The sequence below is a fragment of the Oncorhynchus mykiss genome, chromosome 21 (genome assembly GCF_013265735.2).
Source record: "Oncorhynchus mykiss isolate Arlee chromosome 21, USDA_OmykA_1.1, whole genome shotgun sequence".
Classification (NCBI taxonomy): domain Eukaryota; kingdom Metazoa; phylum Chordata; class Actinopteri; order Salmoniformes; family Salmonidae; genus Oncorhynchus; species Oncorhynchus mykiss.
Window position 1 is genome coordinate 18,169,109 of NC_048585.1, and position 25,630 is coordinate 18,194,738.

Sequence of the window (25,630 nt, forward strand, 5' to 3'; positions counted from 1 at the left end):
AGTTACTATTATGACTGTGTTGTGTCCAGGGCTGCTGTTTAGTTACTATTATGACTGTGTTGTGTCCAGGGCTGCTGTTTAGTTACTATTATGACTGTGTTGTCTCCAGGGCTGCTGTTTAGTTACTATTATGACTGTGTTGTGTTGTATTATGACTGTGTTGTGTCCAGGCCTGCTGTTTAGTTACTATTATGACTGTGTTGTGTTGTATTATGACTGTGTTGTCTCCAGGGCTGCTGTTTAGTTACTATTATGACTGTGTTGTGTTGTATTATGACTGTGTTGTCTCCAGGGCTGCTGTTTAGTTACTATTATGACTGTGTTGTGTCCAGGGCTGCTGTTTAGTTACTATTATGACTGTGTTGTGTTGTATTATGACTGTGTTGTCTCCAGGGCTGCTGTTTAGTTACTATTATGACTGTGTTGTGTTGTATTATGACTGTGTTGTGTCCAGGGCTGCTGTTTAGTTACTATTATGACTGTGTTGTGTTGTATTATGACTGTGTTGTGTTGTATTATGACTGTGTTGTCTCCAGGGCTGCTGTTTAGTTACTATTATGACTGTGTTGTCTCCAGGGCTGCTGTTTAGTTACTATTATGACTGTGTTGTGTCCAGGGCTGCTGTTTAGTTACTATTATGACTGTGTTGTCTCCAGGGCTGCTGTTTAGTTACTATTATGACTGATTTGTGTTGTATTATGACTGTGTTGTCTCCAGGGCTGCTGTTTAGTTACTATTATGACTGTGTTGTGTCCAGGGCTGCTGTTTAGTTACTATTATGACTGTGTTGTCTCCAGGGCTGCTGTTTAGTTACTATTATGACTGTGTTGTGTTGTATTATGACTGTGTTGTGTTGTATTATGACTGTGTTGTCTCCAGGGCTGCTGTTTAGTTACTATTATGACTGTGTTGTGTCCAGGGCTGCTGTTTAGTTACTATTATGACTGTGTTGTCTCCAGGGCTGCTGTTTAGTTACTATTATGACTGTGTTGTGTTGTATTATGACTGTGTTGTGTTGTATTATGACTGTGTTGTCTCCAGGGCTGCTGTTTAGTTACTATTATGACTGTGTTGTGTTGTATTATGACTGTGTTGTGTTGTATTATGACTGTGTTGTCTCCAGGGCTGCTGTTTAGTTACTATTATGACTGTGTTGTGTCCAGGGCTGCTGTTTAGTTACTATTATGACTGTGTTGTCTCCAGGGCTGCTGTTTAGTTACTATTATGACTGTGTTGTGTTGTATTATGACTGTGTTGTCTCCAGGGCTGCTGTTTAGTTACTATTATGACTGTGTTGTCTCCAGGGCTGCTGTTTAGTTACTATTATGACTGTGTTGTGTTGCATTATGACTGTGTTGTGTCCAGGGCTGCTGTTTAGTTACTATTATGACTGTGTTGTCTCCAGGGCTGCTGTTTAGTTACTATTATGACTGTGTTGTCTCCAGGGCTACTGTTTAGTTACTATTATGACTGTGTTGTCTCCAGGGCTGCTGTTTAGTTACTATTATGACTGTGTTGTGTTGTATTATGACTGTGTTGTCTCCAGGGCTGCTGTTTAGTTACTATTATGACTGTGTTGTGTCCAGGGCTGCTGTTTAGTTACTATTATGACTGTGTTGTGTTGTATTATGACTGTGTTGTCTCCAGGGCTGCTGTTTAGTTACTATTATGACTGTGTTGTGTTGTATTATGACTGTGTTGTGTTGTATTATGACTGTGTTGTGCTCTGGCCCGGTTTCTGCACGGTATGACAGACAGTGTGCAGATAAAGTCAACCGGTTGGATGGAAAGTACAAAAAGGTTCTTCGGCTTTCCCCATAAGAGAAACCATTTTTGGTTTCAGGTAGAACCCTCAGTGGAAAGGGTTCTAAATAGAACCCAAAAGGGTTCTACCTGGATCCAAAAAGGGTTCCTCAAAGGGTTATCCTATTAGGACATCCGAAGAAGGTTTTAAATAGCACCTTTTTTGTTCTAAGAGTGTAGGAGGGAATACTCTGTGGTCTGTATCAGTATTCCAACAGCAAACCCCAATCCTATGGGACCATCCGCTCCTTTCTCCTCCACATCCCCTGTTCATGGATGCTGAACATGCGCCTCGTCATTTAGGCTCCCCCTCTCCCTGTCTACCCTCCCTCCCTCCAGCCATCCATCCACCCTCCTTCCCTCCCTCCGTCCAGCCATCCATCCATCCATCCACCCTCCTTCCCTCCCTCCCTCCCTCCCTCCCTCCAGCCATCCATCCACCCTCCTTCCCTCCCTCCCTCCGTCCAGCCATCCATCCATCCATCCACCCTCCCTCCCTCCCTCCCTCCCTCCCTCCCTCCCTCCCTCCCTCCCTCCCTCCCTCCCTCCCTCCCTCCCTCCCTCCCTCCCTCCCTCCCTCCAGCCATCCATCCACCCCTCCCTCCCTCCCTCCCTCCCTCCATCCATCCATCCATCCATCCATCCACCCTCCCTCCCTCCCTCCCTCCCTCCCTCCCTCCAGCCATCCACCCTCCTATCCTCCTCCTGTAAGGGTGGTTGTGGAGGGCTAAAATGTCTCTGTAGGGATGATGCTGGTGATTATCAAAGCAGGGATGAAAACTGGGGAGGGAGAGAACTCTGCTATTTCCTTCTGTTCCAGTGCAGATACAATCTATGCATTTGTCTTGTGCAGAATCCTGCAGCGAAAAACAAGTGAACCTCCTACGTCGCCAATCACCCCCAGCGGAGATTTAAATGTGAAAAGAGTGCAGGACACCCGGTACTATAATACATTATCCCCTATCCCTCGGGTATGAAGGAGAATGTCCACCCGTCAAATCCTTCTGTTTCAGAGAGGTGTAAGTAAGGCACAACTTTTCAATGTTTTTCACTGAGACGTGCAAATCACAACCAAAACCAATGAGCTTCCATTGATTCAGAATACGCTTGCTGTGTCACCTTCGCCCTTGACGGGTGTGTGTGTGTGTGTGTGTGTGTGTACAGTAACACTATGCCAATCTCATTCCTTTCAAAGACACACTCCAGCTGCAGAGAGCAAAGCAAGGTCAATGAGATAAGAGGGAAGTGGAGGAGGGGGTAAAGAAAGGCTTGAGTAAAGGAGGAGAAGGGGGGTTGTGGCTGAGGAGGTGTGGGGGATGATAAATTAGTCTCTTTAAACCCATCGCGGCAATTGCTTTAGATCCCCATCTCCACTCATTTCCCCCCCAAAACAGATTACCCCTTTACCTTTACCTGTCCCTACATTACCATTATCATCAACACTAATGGCCTAATGGACTAAACCATACACACTCCATAACTACCTGCTTATGATACAGTGGCACTGTAGATACCATACAACACAGCCGTAGGACAGCCGTAGGACTTATAGCAGAACCAATGTATCATTTATTTATTTTTTAGCCCTTTTTCTCCCCAATTTCCTGGTATCCCAATTGGTAGTTACAGTCTGGTTTCATCGCTGCAACTCCCGTACAGACTCGGGAGGGGCGAAGGTCGAGAACCCTTCGTTCCTCCGGAACACAACCCAACCAAGCCGCACTACTTCTTGACACATTGCCCAATTAACCCGAAAGCCAGCCGCACCAATGTGTCGGAGGAAACACCGTACACCTGGCGACCGTCTCAGCGTGCACTGCACCCGGCCCACCACAGGAGTTGCTGGTGTGCGATGGGACAGGGACATCCCTGCCAGCCAAACCCTCCCCTAACCCAGACGACACTGGGTCAATTGTGCACCGCTCCATGGGTCTCCCGGTCGCGGCCGGCTGCCACAGATTCTGGACATGAACCCAGAATCACTGCGATGCAGTGCCTTAGACCACTGCGCCACTCGGGAGGCCTTGAACCAATGTAATTTCAATGGTTGGATTGATTAGTGGTTTTACACATATATATAGCTAGATCTATTTTCACATCAACCATGTGATTTGAACCGTGGCTGATTTCATTTAGATGCTCTTAAAAGCACCAATGGCAATTCAGACCGTGGAGGTCAGCCGGGGTCAGAAATGCAGTACAGTATGGTCAATCTCTTCAATCACAAATAGACCACGAAGCAACCCCGAGGTGATTCAACCCACATGTTTTAATAAACTGCGTGGTTTAGCCTGTTTGTTTCTCTACTTTGAAGCACGGCAGCTCTGGGGAAATTACTTGAACCCAGCGTTAGACCCGACATCGTCGGCTAACATGCCACCACTGTGTTACCACGGTAACCCTGATTAGCCGTTGCCATCCTGTGCATCACGAGGCTCATGTGTTTGTTTGGTCCAAAATGTAAATTGAGGGAGTAGACTGTTGATCAGGCAAACATACACACATTTCATCGCCCAAGGTTACTACTAATACTCATTGAAATATACATTTAGAGAATGCAACATAACCCCATTAGTATGAAGTCTACTAAACTAACCCAATAAGCCTGTGCACAGTGATGCAATATTCTGATTGCATTGAGCAAGAGTGGGAAGGGCAGGAAATTGGAGGATGAGGTATTGTAGCTATATCCAGTTTTAATGAAACCTAATATGACTGTCTGTCTCTCTTCACCCTCCTATCCTAACGGCTTCAATTTCTCATCACTCTTAACTCCATATGTGTGTGTGTGTGTGTGTGTGTGTATGACAGTGATGGAGATTAAATAGTGTATGCTGGCAGAAGTGAGAGCAGAATTATACTGCCTGATCAACCACTGGCGAAATCCCATCACAATGATCTCACGCTGTGTTTCTAATACACAATGAAATGAAACTCTTGGGTACAGTATGTTGTGGTGGACTTTAATTACAAGTGCTTCACAGGAACCTGGTAAAATGATGTTTGTCGTGTAGCTAGTCACTGAATGGCTCTGAATTCACTGTCAGCATGCAGTCAAAGCTATAACCTCTTTTGGAGCTAAATAGTGCTCTAAGTTTAGTGCTCTAGTATAGTGCTCTAGTATAGTGCTCTAGTATAGTGCTCTAGTATAGTGCTCTAGTATAGTGCTCTAGTATAGTGCTCTAAGTTTAGTGCTCTAGTATAGTGCTCTAGTATAGTGCTCTAGTATAGTGCTCTAGTATAGTGCTCTGGTATCCTGATGTCGGCAGCAGATGAAAGTTGTATTCATGTCATTGCTAACTTAGCTAGCTTAACTTAGCTAGAAAACAAGTTATATTAAGTGGCTAGCTAGCAATATCATTATTTGGTGGCCAATCAGACAGAGCTAACTAATCAGCTGAGCTAGCAAACAATATAACAAAAGTATAATTTCAGAATTGAAAAATACTCCATCAACTGGCTCTGCATTTCAGGAATCACAGTTGCAAGTAGGATACTCCTGGTCCACTGTTCAGTTAGTTAGGTTTAGGGTTAACCTTTTTCGAAGAAAAAGGCCTCATGAAGGCCTCACTGGCTTTCATGAGATTTAAACGTGAGCTTGTCCGAGGCGTTGGACTCAACGACAGTTGCTATCCATTGGAGTGCTGCGATTGGTTGCCAAAAATGTTGGGGCGGGGCTTAGCAAAGGGTCAATTGGTCTGCCAGACATCATGCACCTTGGAGGGTGAAGTCTCACATGCTGACCACACGGCCTATGTCGCGTGCGTTGCAAAATAAATGTACACATACAGTGGGGCAAAAAAGTATTTAGTCAGCCACCAATTGTGCAAGTTCTCCCACTTAAAAAGATGAGAGAGGCCTGTAATTTTCATCATAGGTACACTTCAACTATGACAGACAAAATGAGAAAAAAAATCCAGAAAATCACATTGTAGGATTTTTAATGAATTTATTTGCAAATAATGGTCGAAAATAAGTATTTGGTCACCTACAAACAAGCAAGATTTCTGGCTCTCACAGACCTGTAACTTCTTCTTTAAGAGGCTCCTCTGTCCTCCACTCGTTACCTGTATTAATGGCACCTGTTTGAACTTATCAGTATAACAGACACCTGTCCACAACCTCAAACAGTCACACTCCAAACTCCACTATGGCCAAGACCAAAGAGCTGTCAAAGGACACTAGAAACAAAATTGTAGACCTGCACCAGGCTGGGAAGACTGAATCTGCAATAGGTAAGCAGCTTGGTTTGAAGGAATCAACTGTGGGAGCAATTATTAGGAAATGGAAGACATACAAGACCACTGATAATCTCCCTCGATCTGGGGCTCCACACAAGATCTCACCCCGTGGGGTCAAAATGATCACAAGAACGGTGAGCAAAAATCCCAGAACCGCACGGGGGGGCCTAGTGAATGATCTGCAGAGAGCTGGGACCAAAGTAACAAAGCCTATCATCAGAAACACACAACGCCGCCAGGGACTCAAATCCTGCAGTGCCAGACGTGTCCCCCTGCTTAAGCCAGTACATGTTCAGGCCCGTCTGAAGTTTGCTAGTGAGCATTTGGATGATCCAGAAGAAGATTGGGAGAATGTCATATGGTCAGATGAAACCAAAATATAACTTTTTGGTAAAAACTCAACTCGTCGTGTTTGGAGGACAAAGAATGCTGAGTTGCATCCAAAGGACACCATACCTACTGTGAAGCATGGGGGTGGAAACATCATGCGTTGGTGCTGTTTTTCTGCAAAGGGTCCATGACGACTGATCCGTGTAAAGGAAAGAATGAATGGGGCCATGTATCGTGAGATTTTGAGTGAAAACCTCCTTCCATCAGCAAGGGCATTGAAGATGAAATGTGGCTGGGTCTTTCAGCATGACAATGATCCCAAACACACCGCCCGGGCAACGAAGGAGTGGCTTCGTAAGAAGCATTTCAAGGTCCTGGAGTGGCCTAGCCAGTCTCCAGATCTCAACCCCATAGAAAATCTTTGGAGGGAGTTGAAAGTCCGTGTTGCCCAGCAACAGCCCCAAAACATCACTGCTCTAGAGGAGATCTGCATGGAGGAATGGGCCAAAATACCAGCAACAGTGTGTGAAAACCTTGTGAAGACTTACAGAAAATGTTTGACCTCTGTCATTGCCAACAAAGGGTATATAACAAAGTATTGAGATAAACTTTTGTTATTGACCAAATACTTATTTTCCATCATAATTTGCAAATAAATTCATTAAAAATCCTACAATGTGATATTCTGGATTTATTTTCCTAATTTTGTCTGTCATAGTTGAAGTGTACCTATGATGAAAATTACAGGCCTCTCTCATCTTTTTAAGTGGGGGAACTTGCACAATTGGTGGCTGACTAAATACTTTTTTGCCCCACTGTACATGTTATTCAGTCATTGCACCCACACTGCTCGCATCTGCGTTGCCAAGCTCTAAAATAGAAGTCAGTTCTATTTGTGACGCTGAACACGGTGCAAGTCCTGCCTCTCCCATCTCCTCATTAGTTTATAGAAGCAGATACCCACATGCCATCTCCTCATTGGTTATACCCACGTGGGTGATTGAGATGAACTGAGGTCGGTCGGTCAGTCGTGATAATTCTATGAAAGTTAGATGCCAATCACCACATAAAGTCCAAAGAAGAAAAATCCTGGAAGGAGGAGAGATGACTAAAAACAATTAGGTTGATCGTTTATGTGTGGATTAATTGTCAGAGTAGAGGACCTTGTGCATTTCAGGTAAAATAACAACTCAACGTTTATATGCCAGGACAAATTAGCTAGCAACAGCAATCTAGCAAAATAGGACAAATTAGCTGGCAACCGCAAGCTAGCTAAATTGACATAAATGTTTAATGCTTTTCGACCTGTCCCCAAATTAATATATTTTGATATTTCAACCTGCATGTCGTGATCTCGTTTGGTGTAGGGGGACCAAATCTATTTATGAACGATGGCGGACGTGGGCGTCTGGTCTGGGCATGGTGTCAGAGATCTGATGAAACATTCCTCTGTGGAAGTTTCTAGGGTTTCTCACAGCCTGTCTCTTTCTCTCTCTCTCTCTGTGCGTGTGTGTGTGTGTGTGTGTGTGTGTGTGTGTGTGTGTGTGTGTGTGTGTGTGTGTGTGTGTGTGTGTGTGTGTGTGTGTGTGTGTGTGTGTGTGTGTGGTTGTGTGTCCAACCATGCAAAGCAGAGGAACTGAGCCAGATCCTTTTAATACTGGAGCTGTGGCGAATCGCACCTAAAAATATGCACTTGGACACACACACACACCACACACACAGAGAGAGAGAAAACCAAGTCAAGAGGGTACACAAACAAGATCTATAAATAATCCTGCCACCCATTATACACACACACATTAGGAATCTCCTCTAAGAGTGGAGAGAGTGATAAACCTTAGCACTGCTAACAGACAGATGGACATTAGAACCTAGAGACAATCAATGTAAGAACAGATCAGTTCAGGTAAAGGTAATAACTAAGCAGGAAATTATATGGATACAATAAGCTATGATTATAAGAACGTAGGCACAGTGTGATATATATTCATCAGGATAAGAAGATAACAGCCCTCAACACCCCCCCCTCTCTCATTATCCCTAACATTAGCTGATCACCAGGATCTTCCATGTGAGGTGCTAATATAGTGGTTTATGTAACATTGTGATGACCAGACAAAATGGTATCAGCAGTGTGAGTACAGTTCTAATAGCCCTGCTCCTCTCTGTGTTTGGTGCAGAGAAAGAGAGAGAGAGAGAAAGAGAGAGAGAGAGAGAGAGAAAGAGAGAGAGAGAGAGAGAGAGAGCGAAAGAGAGAAAGAGAGAAAGAGAGAGAGGTGTGTGTGTGTGTGCATGCATTCTCTTGTTCGCACCCTTGGGGGTTTGGGAATAAGCACAGAACTCTGCCATTGGTAAGGATGTGTATGTGCACTTGTGTGTAGTGGGAGTACCAGCACCTCATTAACTGTCCCCTTCTCACTTTGTGCAGAGCTCGTTACTCAGTAGTGTGGTTGTGTAGTGTAGTTGAATAGAGTTAACTCAGGTTGTATCAACTATAGTGAGAGAGTAGTGTATGGTTGAATAGAGTTAACTGAGGTTGTATATAGTGAGACAGTAGTGTAGTTGAACAGAGTTAACTGAGGTTGTATATAGTGAGACAGTAGTGTAGGGTTGAATAGAGTTAACTGAGGTTGTATCAGCTATAGTGAGACAGTAATGTAGGGTTGAATAGAGTTAACTGAGGTTGTATATAGTGAGACAGTAGTGTAGTTGAACAGAGTTAACTGAGGTTGTATATAGTGAGACAGTAGTGTAGTTGAAAAGAGTTAACTGAGGTTGTATCAGCTATAGTGAGACAGTAGTGTAGGGTTGAATAGAGTTAACTGAGGTTGTATATAGTGAGACAGTAGTGTAGGGTTGAATAGAGTTAACTGAGGTTGTATATAGTGAGACAGTAGTGTAGGGTTGAATAGAGTTAACTGAGGTTGTATATAGTGAGACAGTAGTGAAGGGTTGAATAGAGTTAACTGAGGTTGTATATAGAGAGACAGTGCTGTAGGGTTGAATAGAGTTAACTGAGGTTGTATCAACTATAGTGAGACAGTAGTGTAGTTGAATAGAGTTAACTGAGGTTGTATATAGTGAGACAGTAGTGTAGTTGATTAGAGTTAACTGAGGTTGTATATAGTGAGACAGTAGTGTAGGGTTGAATAGAGTTAACTGAGGTTGTATATAGTGAGACAGTAGTGTAGTTGAATAGAGTTAACTGAGGTTGTATATAGTGAGACAGTAGTGTAGGGTTGAATAGAGTTAACTGAGGTTGTATCAACTATAGTGAGACAGTAGTGTAGGGTTGAATAGAGTTAACTGAGGTTGTATATAGTGAGACAGTAGTGTAGGGTTGAATAGAGTTAACTGAGGTTGTATATAGTGAGACAGTAGTGTAGGGTTGAATAGAGTTAACTGAGGTTGTATATAGAGAGACAGTAGTGTAGGGTTGAATAGAGTTAACTGAGGTTGTATATAGTGAGACAGTAGTGTTGTTAAGGTGCGTGAATGAGGACCCAAAAACGAATTAACAAAACAGAGTTACTTTAATGACGAAAACAAAACGTAGGCTCAGACGGACAGGCAGATTCCGACAGGACAGGACAAGGTTACAGTAACACGACGATGGTCTGGTTCAGGCATGAATGACACAAACAAACAAACAAGAATCCGACAAGGACAGGAGCAGAAACAGAGAGAGATATAGGGACCTAATCAGAGGGAAAAAGGGAACAGGTGGGGAACGGGGTGAATGGGTAGTTAGAGGAGACAAGGGACAGCTGGGGGAAAGCGGGGGAGAAAAGGTAACCTGACACGACCAGCAGAGGGAGACAGGGTGAAGGGAAAGGACAGAGACAAGACAACATGACAGTACCCCCCCACTCACCGAGCGCCTCCTGGCGCACTCGAGGAGGAAACCTGGCGGCAACGGAGGAAATCCTCGATCAGCGCACGGTCCAGCACGTCCCGAGAGGGAACCCAACTCCTCTCCTCCGGACCGTACCCCTCCCAATCAACAAGGTACTGGTGACCACGGCCCCGAGGACGCATGTCCAAAATCCTGCGGACCCTGTAGATGGGTGCGCCCTCGACAAGGATGGGGGGGGGGGGGGGGGAAGACGAGCGGGGGCGCGAAGAACGGGCTTAACACAAGAGACATGGAAGACCGGGTGGACGCGACGAAGGTATCGCGGAAGAAGAAGTCGCACTGCGACAGGATTAATGACCCGAGAAATACGGAACGGACCAATGAACCGCGGGGTCAACTTGCGAGACGCCGTCTTAAGGGGAAGGTTCTGAGTGGAGAGCCAAACTCTCTGACCGCGACAATATCTAGGACTCTTAGTTCTACGCTTATTAGCAGCCCTCACAGTCTGCGTCCTATAACGGCAAAGTGCAGACCTGACCCTCTTCCAGGTGCGCTCGCAACGTTGGACAAAAGCCTGAGCGGAGGGGACGCTGGACTCGGCGAACTGAGATGAGAACAGCGGAGGCTGGTACCCGAGGCTACTCTGAAAAGGAGATAGCCCGGTTGCAGACGAAGGAAGCGAGTTGTGGGCGTATTCTGCCCAGGGGAGCTGTTCTGACCAAGACGCAGGGTTGCGAAAAGAAAGACTGCGTAAGATGCGACCAATAGTCTGATTGGCCCGTTCTGCTTGACCGTTAGACTGGGGGTGAAAGCCGGAAGAGAGACTGACGGAAGCCCCAATCAAACGACAAAACTCCCTCCAAAATTGAGACGTGAATTGCGGACCTCTGTCCGAAACGACGTCTGACGGAAGGCCATGAATTCTGAAAACATTCTCGATGATGATTTGTGCCGTCTCTTTAGCAGAAGGAAGCTTAGCAAGGGGAATGAAATGAGCCGCCTTAGAGAACCTATCGACAACCGTAAGAATAACAGTCTTCCCCGCTGACGAAGGCAGTCCGGTGACAAAATCTAAGGCGATGTGAGACCACGGTCGAGAGGGAATGGGAAGCGGCCTGAGACGGCCGGCAGGAGGGGAGTTACCGGACTTAGTCTGCGCGCAGACCGAACAAGCAGCCACGAAACGACGCGTGTCATGCTCCCGGGTGGGCCACCAAAAACGCTGGCGAATGGAAGCAAGCGTACCCCGAACGCCAGGGTGGCCGGCTAACTTGGCAGAGTGAGCCCACTGAAGAACGGCCAGACGAGTAGGAACGGGAACGAAAAGAAGGTTCCTAGGACAAGCGCGCGGCGACGGAGTGTGAGTGAGCGCTTGCTTTACCTGCCTCTCAATTCCCCAGACAGTCAACCCGACAACACGCCCCTCAGGGAGAATCCCCTCGGGGTCAGTGGAGGCTACTGAAGAACTGAAGAGACGAGATAAAGCATCAGGCTTGGTGTTCTTAGAGCCCGGACGATAAGAAATCACGAACTCGAAACGAGCGAAAAACAGCGCCCAACGCGCCTGACGCGCATTAAGACGTTTGGCAGAACGGATGTACTCAAGGTTCCTATGGTCAGTCCAAACGACAAAAGGAACGGTCGCCCCCTCCAACCACTGTCGCCATTCGCCTAGGGCTAACCGGATGGCGAGCAGTTCGCGGTTTCCCACATCATAGTTACGTTCCGACGGGGACAGGCGATGAGAAAAATACGCGCATGGGTGGACCTTGTCGTCAGAGAGGGAGCGCTGAGAAAGAATGGCTCCCACGCCCACCTCTGACGCGTCAACCTCGACAACGAACTGTCTAGAGACGTCAGGTGTAACAAGGATAGGAGCGGATGTAAAACGATTCTTGAGGAGATCAAAAGCTCCCTGGGCGGAAACGGACCACTTAAAGCACGTCTTGACAGAAGTAAGGGCTGTGAGAGGAGCTGCCACCTGACCGAAATTACGGATGAAACGACGATAGAAGTTCGCGAAGCCGAGAAAGCGCTGCAGCTCGACGCGTGACTTAGGAGCGGGCCAATCAATGACAGCTTGGACCTTAGCGGGATCCATCTTAATGCCTTCAGCGGAAATAACAGAACCGAGAAATGTGACGGAGGAGGCATGAAAAGTGCACTTCTCAGCCTTCACAAAAAGACAATTCTCTAAAAGGCGCTGGAGGACACGTCGAACGTGCTGAAGATGAATCTGGAGTGACGGTGAAAAAATCAGGATATCGTCAAGGTAAACGAAAACAAAGATGTTCAGCATGTCTCTCAGGACATCATTGACTAATGCCTGAAAGACAGCTGGAGCGTTAGCGAGGCCGAAAGGAAGAACCCGGTATTCAAAGTGCCCTAACGGAGTGTTAAACGCCGTCTTCCACTCGTCCCCCTCCCTGATGCGCACGAGATGGTAAGCGTTACGAAGGTCCAACTTAGTGAAAAACCTGGCTCCCTGCAGGATCTCGAAGGCTGAAGACCCTCGATAATCTATGCAGGGGCGCAGAGACCCGTCCTTCTTCTTGACAAAAAAAAACCCCGCTCCGGCGGGAGAGGAGGAGGGGACTATGGTACCGGAGTCAAGAGCTACAGACAAATAATCCTCGAGAGCCTTACGTTCGGGGGCCGACAGAGAGTATAGTCTACCCCGGGGGGGAGTGGTTCCCGGAAGGAGATCAATACTACAATCATACGACCGGTGTGGAGGAAGAGAGGTGGCCCTGGACCGACTGAACACCGTGCGCAGATCGTGATATTCCTCCGGCACCCCTGTCAAATCACCAGGCTCCTCCTGTGAAGAAGAGACAGAGGAAACAGGAGGGATAGCAGACATTAAACATTTCACATGACAAGAGACGTTCCAGGAGAGGATAGAATTACTAGACCAATTAATGGAAGGATTATGACAAACTAGCCAGGGATGGCCCAAAACAACAGGTGTAAAAGGTGAACGAAAAATCAAAAAAGAAATGGTTTCGCTATGATTACCAGAAACAGTGAGGGTTAAAGGTAGCGTCTCACGCTGAATCCTGGGGAGAGGACTACCATCCAGGGCGAACAAGGCAGTGGACTCCCTTAACTGTCTGAGAGGAATGTCATGTTCCCGAGCCCAGGTCTCGTCCATAAAACAGCCCTCCGCCCCAGAGTCTATTAAGGCACTGCAGGAAGCTGACGAACCGGTCCAGCGTAGATGGACCGACAAGGTAGTGCAGGATCTTGAAGGAGAGACAGGAGTAGTAGCGCTCACCAGTAGCCCTCCGCTTACTGATGAGCTCTGGCTTTTACTGGACATGAAGTGACAAAATGACCAGCAGAACCGCAATAGAGACAGAGGCGGTTGGTGATTCTCCGTTCCCTCTCCTTAGTCGAGATGCGGATACCTCCCAGCTGCATAGGCTCAGCTCCCGAGCCGGCAGAGGAAGATGGTAGTGATGCGGAGAGGGGGGCAACGGAGAACGCGAGCTCCTTTCCACGAGCTCGGTGACGAAGATCAACCCGTCGCTCAATGCGAATAGCGAGTTCAATCAAGGAATCCACGCTGGAAGGAACCTCCCGGGAGAGAATCTCATCCTTTACCTCTGCGCGGAGACCCTCCAGAAGACGAGCGAGCAAAGCCGGCTCGTTCCAGCCACTGGAGGCAGCAAGAGTGCGAAACTCAATAGAGTAGTCTGTTATGGATCGATTGCCTTGACATAGGGAAGACAGGGCCCTGGAAGCCTCCTCCCCAAAAACAGATCGATCAAAAACCCGTATCATCTCCTCCTTAAAGTCCTGATACTGGTTAGTACACTCAGCCCTTGCCTCCCAGATTGCCGTGCCCCACTCACGAGCCCGTCCAGTAAGGAGAGATATGACGTAGGCGACACGAGCAGTGCTCCTGGCGTAAGTGTTGGGCTGGAGAGAAAACACAATATCACACTGGGTGAGGAACGAGCGGCATTCAGTGGGCTCCCCAGAGTAACACGGCGGGTTATTGATTCTGGGCTCCGGAGATTCGAAAGCCCTGGAAGTGGCCGGTGGATCGAGGCGGAGATGGTGAACCTGTTCTGTGAGGTTGGAGACTTGGGTGGCCAGGGTCTCAACGGCATGTCGAGCAGCAGACAATTCCTGCTCGTGTCTGCCTAGCATCGCTCCCTGGATCTCGACGGCTGAGTGGAGAGGATCCGAAGTCGCTGGGTCCATTCTTGGTCGGATTCTTCTGTTAAGGTGCGTGAATGAGGACCCAAAAACGAATTAACAAAACAGAGTTACTTTAATGACGAAAACAAAACGTAGGCTCAGACGGACAGGCAGATTCCGACAGGACAGGACAAGGTTACAGTAACACGACGATGGTCTGGTTCAGGCATGAATGACACAAACAAACAAACAAGAATCCGACAAGGACAGGAGCAGAAACAGAGAGAGATATAGGGACCTAATCAGAGGGAAAAAGGGAACAGGTGGGGAACGGGGTGAATGGGTAGTTAGAGGAGACAAGGGACAGCTGGGGGAAAGCGGGGGAGAAAAGGTAACCTGACACGACCAGCAGAGGGAGACAGGGTGAAGGGAAAGGACAGAGACAAGACAACATGACAAGTGTAGGGTTGAATAGAGTTAACTGAGGTTGTATATAGTGAGACAGTAGTGTAGGGTTGAATAGAGTTAACTGAGGTTGTATATAGTGAGACAGTAGTGTAGGGTTGAATAGAGTTAACTGAGGTTGTATATAGTGAGACAGTAGTGTAGGGTTGAATAGAGTTAACTGAGGTTGTATATAGTGAGACAGTAGTGTAGGGTTGAATAGAGTTAACTGAGGTTGTATATAGTGAGACAGTAGTGTAGGGTTGAATAGAGTTAACTGAGGTTGTATCAGCTATAGTGAGACAGTAGTGTAGGGTTGAATAGAGTTAACTGAGGTTGTATCAGCTATAGTGAGACAGTAGTGTAGGGTTGAATAGAGTTAACTGAGGTTGTATATAGTGAGACAGTAGTGTAGTTGAATAGAGTTAACTGAGGTTGTATATAGTGAGATAGTATTGTAGTTGAATAGAGTTAACTGAGGTTGTATCAACTATAGTGAGACAGTAGTGTAGTTGAATAGAGTTAACTGAGGTTGTATCAACTATAGTGAGACAATAGTGTAGTTGAATAGAGTTAACTGAGGTTGTATATAGTGAGACAGTAGTGTAGTTGAATAGAGTTAACTGAGGTTGTATCAACTATAGTGAGACAGTAGTGTAGGGTTGAATAGAGTTAACTGAGGTTGTATATAGTGAGACAGTAGTGTAGGGTTGAATAGAGTTAACTGAGGTTGTATATAGAGAGACAGTAGTGTAGGGTTGAATAGAGTTAACTGAGGTTGTATATAGAGAGACAGTAGTGTAGGGTTGAATAGAGTTAACTGAGGTTGTATATAGAGAGACAGTAGTGTAGGGTTGAATAGAGTTAACTGAGGTTGTATATAGAGAGACAGTAGTGTAGGGTTGAATAGAGTTAACTGAGGTTGTATCAACTATAGTGAGACAGTAGTGTAGTTGAATAGAGTTAACTGAGGTTGTATATAGAGAGACAGTAGTGTAGGGTTGAATAGAGTTAACTGAGGTTGTATCAACTATAGTGAGACAGTAGTGTAGGGTTGAATAGAGTTAACTGAGGTTGTATATAGAGAGACAGTAGTGTAGGGTTGAATAGAGTTAACTGAGGTTGTATATAGAGAGACAGTAGTGTAGGGTTGAATAGAGTTAACTGAGGTTGTATATAGAGAGACAGTAGTGTAGGGTTGAATAGAGTTAACTGAGGTTGTATATAGAGAGACAGTAGTGTAGGGTTGAATAGAGTTAACTGAGGTTGTATCAACTATAGTGAGACAGTAGTGTAGTTGAATAGAGTTAACTGAGGTTGTATATAGAGAGACAGTAGTGTAGGGTTGAATAGAGTTAACTGAGGTTGTATATAGAGAGACAGTAGTGTAGGGTTGAATAGAGTTAACTGAGGTTGTATCAACTATAGTGAGACAGTAGTGTAGTTGAATAGAGTTAACTGAGGTTGTATCAACTATAGTGAGACAGTAGTGTAAGGTTGAATAGAGTTAACTCAGGTTGTATCAACTATAGTGAGACAGTAATGTAGTTGAATAGAGTTAACTGAGGTTGTATATAGTGAGACAGTAGTGTAGGGTTGAATAGAGTTAACAGGTTGTATCAACTATAGTGAGACAATAGTGTAGGGTTGAATAGAGTTAACTGAGGTTGTATCAACTATAGTGAGACAGTAGTGTAGGGTTGAATAGAGTTAAATGAGGTTGTATATAGTGAGACAGTAGTGTAGGGTTGAATAGAGTTAACTGAGGTTGTATATAGTGAGACAGTAGTGTAGGGTTGAATAGAGTTAACTGAGGTTGTATCAACTATAGTGAGACAATAGTGTAGGGTTGAATAGAGTTAGCTGAGGTTGTATATAGAGAGACAGTAGTGTAGGGTTGAATAGAGTTAACTGAGGTTGTATCAACTATAGTGAGACAGTAGTGTAGGGTTGAATAGAGTTAGCTGAGGTTGTATCAACTATAGTGAGACAGTAGTGTAGGGTTGAATAGAGTTAGCTGAGGTTGTATATAGAGAGACAGTAGTGTAGGGTTGAATAGAGTTAACTGAGGTTGTATCAACTATAGTGAGACAGTAGTGTAGGGTTGAATAGAGTTAGCTGAAGGTTGTATATAGTGAGACAGTAGTGTAGTTGAATAGAGTTAACTGAGGCTGTATCAACTATAGTGAGACAGTAGTGTAGTTGAATAGATTAACTGAGGTTGTATATAGAGAGACAGTAGTGTAGGGTTGAATAGAGTTAACTGAGGTTGTATATAGTGAGACAGTAGTGATGTTTAATAGAGTTAACTGAGGTTGTAACAACTATAGTGAGACAGTAGTGTAGTTGAATAGATTAACAGAGGTTGTATATAGAGAGACAGTAGTGTAGGGTTGAATAGAGTTAACTGAGGTTGTATATAGAGAGACAGTAGTGTAGGGTTGAATAGAGTTAACTGAGGTTGTATATAGTGAGACAGTAGTGTAGTTGAACAGAGTTAACTGAGGTTGTATCAACTATAGTGAGACAGTAGTGTAGGTTTGAATAGAGTTAACTGAGGTTGTATATAGTGAGACAGTAGTGTAGGGTTGAATAGAGTTAACTAAGGTTGTATATAGTGAGACAGTAGTGTAGGGTTGAATAGAGTTGACTGAGGTTGTATATAGTGAGACAGTAATGTAGGGTTGAATAGAGTTAACTGAGGTTGTATATAGAGAGACAGTAGTGTAGGGTTGAATAGAGTTAACTGAGGTTGTATCAACTATAGTGAGACAGTAGTGTAGGGTTGAATAGAGTTAACTGAGGTTGTATATAGTGAGACAGTAGTGTAGGGTTGAATAGATTAACTGAGGTTGTATATAGAGAGACAGTAGTGTAGGGTTGAATAGAGTTAACTGAGGTTGTATCAACTATAGTGAGACAGTAGTGTAGGGTTGAATAGAGTTAACTGAGGTTGTATATAGTGAGACAGTAGTGTAGGGTTGAATAGAGTTAACTGAGGTTGTATATAGTGAGACAGTAGTGTAGTGTTGAATAGAGTTAACTGAGGTTGTATCAACTATAGTGAGACAGTAGTGTAGGGTTGAATAGAGTTAACTGAGGTTGTATATAGAGAGACAGTAGTGTAGGGTTGAATAGAGTTAACTGAGGTTGTATATAGTGAGACAGTAATGTAGTTGAATAGATTAACTGAGGTTGTATATAGTGAGACAGTAGTGTAGGGTTGAATAGAGTTAACTGAGGTTGTATATAGAGAGACAGTAGTGTAGGGTTGAATAGAGTTAACTGAGGTTGTATATAGAGAGACAGTAGTGTAGGGTTGAATAGAGGTAACTGAGGTTGTATATAGTGAGACAGTAGTGTAGGGTTGAATAGAGTTAACTGAGGTTGTATATAGTGAGACAGTAGTGTAGGGTTGAATAGAGTTAACTGAGGTTTTATCAGCTATAGTGAGACAGTAGTGTAGGGTTGAATAGAGTTAACTGAGGTTGTATCAGCTATAGTGAGACAGTAGTGTAGGGTTGAATAGAGTTAACTGAGCCTGCTGAGGGTTGTAGATAATACTCTCCTGACAGAGATAAGAGCTGTCGGCTTCTGAACCAAGAGCCCACTACCCAGTGGGTGTTTGTATTGATGCCATGTGTGTCTCTGTGTATGCCAGTGTGTGTGTGTGTGTGTGTGTGTGTGTATTGATGCCATGTGTGTCTCTGTGTATGCTAGTGTGTGTGTATTGATGCCCTGTGTCTCTCTGTGTTCGCCAGAGTGTGTGTGTACTGATACTATGTGTGTCTCTGTGTATGCCAGTGTGTGTGTGTATGTGTGTATTGATGCCCTGTGTGTGTCTGTGCACGCCAGAGTGTGTGTATTGATGCCCTGTGTGTGTGTCTGTGCACGCCAGAGTGTGTGTATTGATGCCATGTTTGTCTCTGTGTATACCAGTGTGTGTGTGTATGTGTGTATTGATGCCCTGTGTGTGTCTGTGTATGCCAGTGTGTGTGTGTATGTGTGTATTGATGCCATGTGTGTCTCTGTGTATGCCAGTGTGTGTGTGTATGTGTGTATTGATGCCCTGTGTGTGTCTGTGCACGCCAGAGTGTGTGTATTGATGCCATGTTTGTCTCTGTGTATGCCAGTGTGTGTGTGTATGTGTGTATTGATGCCCTGTGTGTGTCTGTGCATGCCAGAGTGTGTGTGTCTGTGCACGCCAGAGTGTGTGTATTGATGCCATGTTTGTCTCTGTGTATACCAGTGTGTGTGTGTGTGTGTATTGATGCCATGTGTGTCTCTGTGTATGCCAGTGTGTGTGTGTATTGATGCCATCTGTGTCTGCCAGTGTGTGTGTGTGTGTGTATTGATGCCATGTGTGTCTTTGTGTATGCCAGTGTGTGTGTGTATTGATGCCCTGTGTGTCTCTGTGTATGCTAGTGTGTGTGTGTGTGTGTGTGTGTATTAATGCCATGTTTGTCTCTGTGTATGCTAGTGTGTGTGTGTATTGATGCCATCTGTGTCTCTGTGTATGTGTGTGTGTATTGATGCCATCTGTGTCTCTGTGTATGCCAGTGTGTGTGTGTATTGATGCCATCTGTGTCTCTGTGTATACCAGAGTGTGTGTTACATAATTCAGCCTCTCATTTGGCCAAGGTATGGATCTAGCTGTGCAGAGGTCAACAGAGTGATGCAGTGATGGGTGGGCTCTGCTTTAGAACCCTGTCTGTCAGGGAATGGGTGGGCCCTGCTTTAGACCCCAGTCTATCAGGGAATGGGTGGGCCCTGCTTTAGAACCCAGTCTGTCAGGGAATGGGTGGGCCCTGCTTTAGAACCCAGTCTGTCAGGGAATGGGTGGGCTCTGCTTTAGAACCCAGTCTGTCAGGGAATGGGTGGGCCCTGCTTTAGACCCCAGTCTGTCAGGGAATGGGTGGGCTCTGCTTTAGAACCTAGTCTGTCATGGAATGGGTGGGCCCTGCTTTAGACCCCAGTCTGTCAGGGAATTTAGCCCAACAGGTTTAGAATGGAGGACTGGCGATAGATTAAGAATTAAGAGTTTGGGTTGTGGTACGCTGATACTAGATCAGTGCTTAAGATCCATCAAGAGGTGAGAAGAGAGAAGAGAGAGGAGAGAGATGGCTTTAGAATAAGGCAGTCTGTTCTGTCTGTTCTGTATGAGTGCTTTGACTTGAGATAAATGGAAATCGTTTGCCGTTGTTTTTCCCTTGTTACATCTGTAAGATGGATGATGTGGCAGAGACATTGATGTCAGGCCAGGATGCATATCCACACACGCACACGCACACACACACGCACAGAGAGGAAGAAGTCAATGTGATTAGACTAAACAGGCCCGACTACTGGACCACGGATGGCTGGCTACGGCTAAACGGATGAGAGAAGGATGCATTTGACATATCTGGGTTATGAAATCTTCCTCCCATTCTGCCATCCCCATCTCTCAACTGCCTTCCAAGGCACGTCAGTATTCCCGTAATCTGTGTTGCTCTAACGATCTCAGAGCGGTCGTGATTTAAGTCATGTGCAGTACTTTACTCTACAGTATGTTGTTTTTATTGTCTCGGAGTTTGAATTGCGTAACTCTATCACCTCAGTGGTTCCTGATGAGGAGTGGCACGATGGGGATGAAGATGGGGTGGATCCTGTACCGAGGACACCACAGGAATGAGTTAGTCCTTTACATTTCAAAAGCTAAAAGCATTGTATTCTGGACAAATCATTCACTAAACCCTAAACCTCAACTAAATATTGTAATAAATCATGTGGAAATTGAGCAAGTTGAGGTGACTAAACTGCTTGGAGTAACTCTGGATTGTATACTGTCATGGTCTAAACATATTGATACAACAGTAGCTAAGATGGGGAGAGGTCTGTCCGTAAAATAAAGTGCTGCTCTACTTTCTTAACAACACTATCAACAAGACAGATCCTACAGGCCCTAGTCTGGTCGACCTGGACTACTGTTCAGTCGTGTGGTCAGGTGCCACAAGGAGGGACTTAGGAAAATTACAATTGGCTCTGAACAGGGCAGCAAGTCTGGCCCTTGGATGTACACAGAGAGCAAACATTAATAATATGCATGTCAATCTCTCCTGGCTCAAAGTGGAGGACAGACTTTATCACTACTTTGTTAGATGTATTGACATGTTGAAAACACAGAGCTGTCTGTTCAAACGACTAGCACACAGCTCAGACATCTATGCACAAGACATGACACCACAGGTCTCTTTACAGTCCCCAAGTCCAGAACAGACTATGGGAGGTGCACAGTATTACATGGAGCCATGACAACATGGAACTGTATTCCACATCAGGTAACTAATGCAGCAGTAGAATCAGATTTAAAAACAGGTCGAAATATACCTAATGGGGACTGTGAAGCAGCACAAACATAGGCACAGACACAATGCATACAGACACGATAACATACGCACACGTACACATGGATTTTGTGTTGTAGATATGTGGTGGTGGAGTAGGGGCCTGAGGGCACACACTTAGTGTGTTGTGAAATCTGCTATGAATGAATTATAATGTTTTAAAAATTGTATAACTGCCTTAATTTTGCTGGACCCCAGGAAGAGTAGCTGCTGCCTTAGCAGGAACTAATGGGGATCCATAATAAACCCCAGGAAGAGTAGCTGCTGCTTTAGCAGGAACTAATGGGGATCCATAATAAACCCCAGGAAGAGTAGCTGCTGCTTTAGCAGGAACTAATGGGGATCCATAATAAACCCCAGGAAGAGTAGCTGCTGCCTTAGCAGGAACTAATGGGGATCTATAATAAACCCCAGGAAGAGTAGCTGCTGCCTTGGCAGGAACTAATGGGGATCCATAATAAACCCCAGGAAGAGTAGCTGCTGCCTTAGCAGGAACTAATGGGGATCTATAATAAACCCCAGGAAGAGTAGCTGCTGCCTTGGCAGGAACTAATGGGGATCCATAATAAACCCCAGGAAGAGTAGCTGCTGCCTTAGCAGGAACTAATGGGGATCCATAATAAACCCCAGGAAGAGTATCTGCTGCCTTAGCAGGAACTAATGGGGATTCATAATAAACCCCCGGAAGAGTAGCTGCTGCCTTAGCAGGAACTGTACATAGCCCACCTATAATTTAGCCCAAACAACTACCTCTTTCCCAACTGTATTTAATTTATTTATTTATTTTGCTCCTTTGCACCCCATTATTTGTATTTCTACTTTCCACATTTTTCCATTGCAAAACTACCATTCCAGTGTTTTACTTGCTATATTGTATTTACCTTGCCACCATGGCCTTTTTTGCCTTTACCTCCCTTCTCACCTCATTTGCTCACATTGTATATAGACTTGTTTATACTGTATTATTGACTGTATGTTTGTTTTACTCCATGTGTAACTCTGTGTCGTTGTATCTGTCGAACTGCTTTGCTTTATCTTGGCCAGGTCGCAATTGTAAATGAGAACTTGTTCTCAACTTGCCTACCTGGTTAAATAAAGGTTAAATAAATAAATAAATAAAAACTAATGGGGATCCACAATAAACCCCAGGAAGAGTAGCTGCTGCCTTGGCAGGAACTAATGGGGATTCATAATAAACCCCAGGAAGAGTAGCTGCTGCCTTAGCATGAACTAATGGGGATCCATAATAAACCCCAGGAAGAGTAGCTGCTGCCTTAGCAGGAACTAATGGGGATCCATAATATAATAAACCCCAGGAAGAGTAGCTGCTGCCTTGGCAGGAACTAATGAGGATCCATAATAAACCCCAGGAAGAGTAGCTGCTGCCTTAGCAGGAACTAATGGGGATCCATAATAAACCCCAGGAAGAGTAGCTGCTGCCTTAGCAGGAACTAATGGGGATCCACAATAAACCCCAGGAAGAGTAGCTGCTGCCTTGGCTGGAACTAATGGGGATTCATAATAAACCCCAGGAAGAGTAGCTGCTGCTTTAGCAGGAACTAATGGGGATTCATAATAAACCCCAGGAAGAGTAGCTGCTGCCTTAGCAGGAACTAATGGGGATTCATAATAAACCCCAGGAAGAGTAGCTGCTGCCTTAGCAGGAACTAATGGGGATTCATAATAAACCCCAGGAAGAGTAGCTGCTGCCTTAGCAGGAACTAATGGGGATCCATAATAAACCCCAGGAAGAGTAGCTGCTGCCTTAGCAGGAACTAATGGGGATCCATAATAAACCCCAGGAAGAGTAGCTGCTGCTTTAGCAGGAACTAATGGGGATCCATAATAAACCCCAGGAAGAGTAGCTGCTGCCTTAGCAGGAACTAATGGGGATCCATAATAAACCCCAGGAAGAGTAGTTGCTGCCTTAGCAGGAACTAATGGGGATTCATAATAAACCCCCGGAAGAGTAGCTGCTGCCTTAGCAGGAACTAATGGGGATCCATAATAAACCCCCGGAAGAGTAGCTGCTGCCTTAGCAGGATCTAATGGGGATCCATAATAAACCCCAGGAAGAGTAGCTGCTGCCTTAGCAGGAACTAATGGGGATCCATAATAAACCCCAGGAAGAGTAGCTGCTGCCTTAGCAGGAACTAATGGGGATTCATAATAAATACAAATACCACCAGGAGTCATTACGACGACAACGTCAAAGCCACTGATCACAGGTAACTGGATCGCACTTAACATCACACAAACACAAATACAATACTGGACACACAAAGATAGGCACGCACACACCCTTAGAAACACACACACACACACACACTTGAATACATCACAAGCCCTCCAATCACTCCTCGCTTACTTACTTCCCCAATCTAGCTCAACACACTGTCAGTTTGAAGAGCAAAGCAGCCTATTACTGTTACAATCTGTCTGAGAGTCACAGCAGCCAGGCAGAAACATTTCCCTCAGCCCTTCCTACAGTCTCTAATTGCCTACAAAGGGAGGTGACTGTTGGTTGGAATCGTGTTGTTGAACATTTACCAGCCGGAGTCTAGCTAAGGACCTCTCTCCCTCTCTTCTTTTGATTAGTAGCAACCCTTTTCAGAAGAACATCTCAGGTAGAGAGGAAGTAGAAACATCTGGTGGATGGTCAGTAATGATTCATTAATCATGTGATAATTAAGAGGTTCATTTGAAACCCACTTCTCCGCAGCAGATGTAACCCACATTACTGCCCAGAAATAGCAGACCTATTCAGCCAAATAGCAAAAATAGACTAGTTAAATGTGCTACTGCAGATGACGTGACACCACAGAGGCTTGTGTGTGTGAGAGAGAGAATTTACTGCCTCCTTATCATGCAAGTCAAATATCAAATCAGTCCATAACATGTTCCTATGTAGGACTGTAGCAGGCCAGGGTCTGTTGATGTAAAGGAGTTTTGGGATCATATCAGATCTTTCCACTCAACCCATTTTGCCACAAAATACAATTCTCTCCTCTTCAATGTGCATGACAGCTCCTCCGACACTCGTTCCGGCTGAATTGCCTTTCTGAGGACAGTGAAATTGAAAGTGAAGGAAAACAGATGAAAGCTAAATGAAGCCTTGGATTTTCCTGACGTGGGGACAACAGGAGACCAATTAGAAAGATGGAGGGGAGGATGTCGGTGGGAGTTGAGTTCTGCAGTCAGGTGTCAAGGTTTACACTGGGATCCTGGAACAAATAGTCTTCAACTGGGTCCTTTCCTCCTATTTCCTTCATGACCACTGATGTTCTAATTTACCTATCAGTTGATGTGATGAAAATCAATAAAAGGGGGGCATATTAAGAGTATTAAAGGCCCAGTGCTGTCAAAAACGTGATTTACCTGTGTTTTATATATACAGGTAACTGCCAAAATAACGGAAACCCTTGAGTAAATGAAGGTTCTGGTGGCTCTGTGGGGTGCATGGTTTAGGTCCACTCGATCCCTTAGAGGGCAAGGTAAATGTCAATTAATACACAGCCATTCTGAGTGATCACCTTCAACCTATGGTGAATCATGTCTATCCTGATGGGAGTGGAGCCCCCATCCACAGGGCACGAGTGGTCACTGAATGGTTTGATGAGCATGAAAACGATGTAAACCATATGCCCTGGCTGTCTCAGTCACCAGATCTCAACCAATGGAACACTTATGGGAGATTCTAGAGCGGCGCCTGAGACAGTGTTTTCCACCACCATCAACAAAACACCAAATTATAGAATATCTCGTAGAAGAATGGTGTCGCATCCCTCCTATAGAGTTCCAGACACTTGTAGAATCTACGCCAACTTGCCAAGGCACATTGAAGGTGTTCAGGTGCCTCGTGGTGGCCCAACACCCTATTATGACACTTTATGTTGGTGGTTCATTTATTTTGGCAGTTACCTGTATTTCCACACTACGAGGTTGGAATAATAGTGTCAAATTGTGAAAATGCCGATAATGCCGTATTAACGTAAGAGCTGTTTGACAAGACTGGCTGTGATTTCTGCCTGTTCAGGTGGGATGGAGTTTTGGACTGCCTGGCGACAGCCAATAGTTAATAATAATTTGGGGGTGCTTATATTTGTCCTGTTACACACAAGTGTATAATGGGAATGTGTTTCTTGCATATCCCAACTCTCCCTGAGACACCCACAGAGAGTGGGGTCACGGCCAGGGTCACGGCCAGGGTCACGGCCAGTGCCCCTGGAGCAATTAGAGTTAAGTATCAAGGGCACAGCAACAGACTTTTCTCCTTGTCGGCTCCGGTACTCGAACAAGCGACCATTCGGTTACTGGCCCAACACTAACCTTGAGGCTACCTGCCGCCCATTGACCAATAACAAAGAGAGTTTTAAACCTCTCTGCCAATAACAGCTAGTTTTGAGGTTCCATATCCCTCC

The 25,630-nt window shown here is 45.2% G+C and overlaps 1 protein-coding gene and 1 long non-coding RNA gene across 2 annotated transcripts in view; both read left to right on the forward strand.

Moving 5' to 3' along the window:
• LOC110499878 (proline-rich transmembrane protein 4) overlaps positions 1-25,630 on the forward strand; it is a 58,609-nt gene that overhangs the window by 24,576 nt on the left and 8,403 nt on the right. The gene's annotated exons all lie outside the window — the stretch shown is intronic.
• LOC118942894 lies at positions 16,238-17,217 on the forward strand. Its single transcript, XR_005038541.1, has 4 exons — positions 16,238-16,638; positions 16,692-16,739; positions 17,044-17,091; positions 17,188-17,217. It is a non-coding gene; the product is annotated as an uncharacterized LOC118942894 (long non-coding RNA).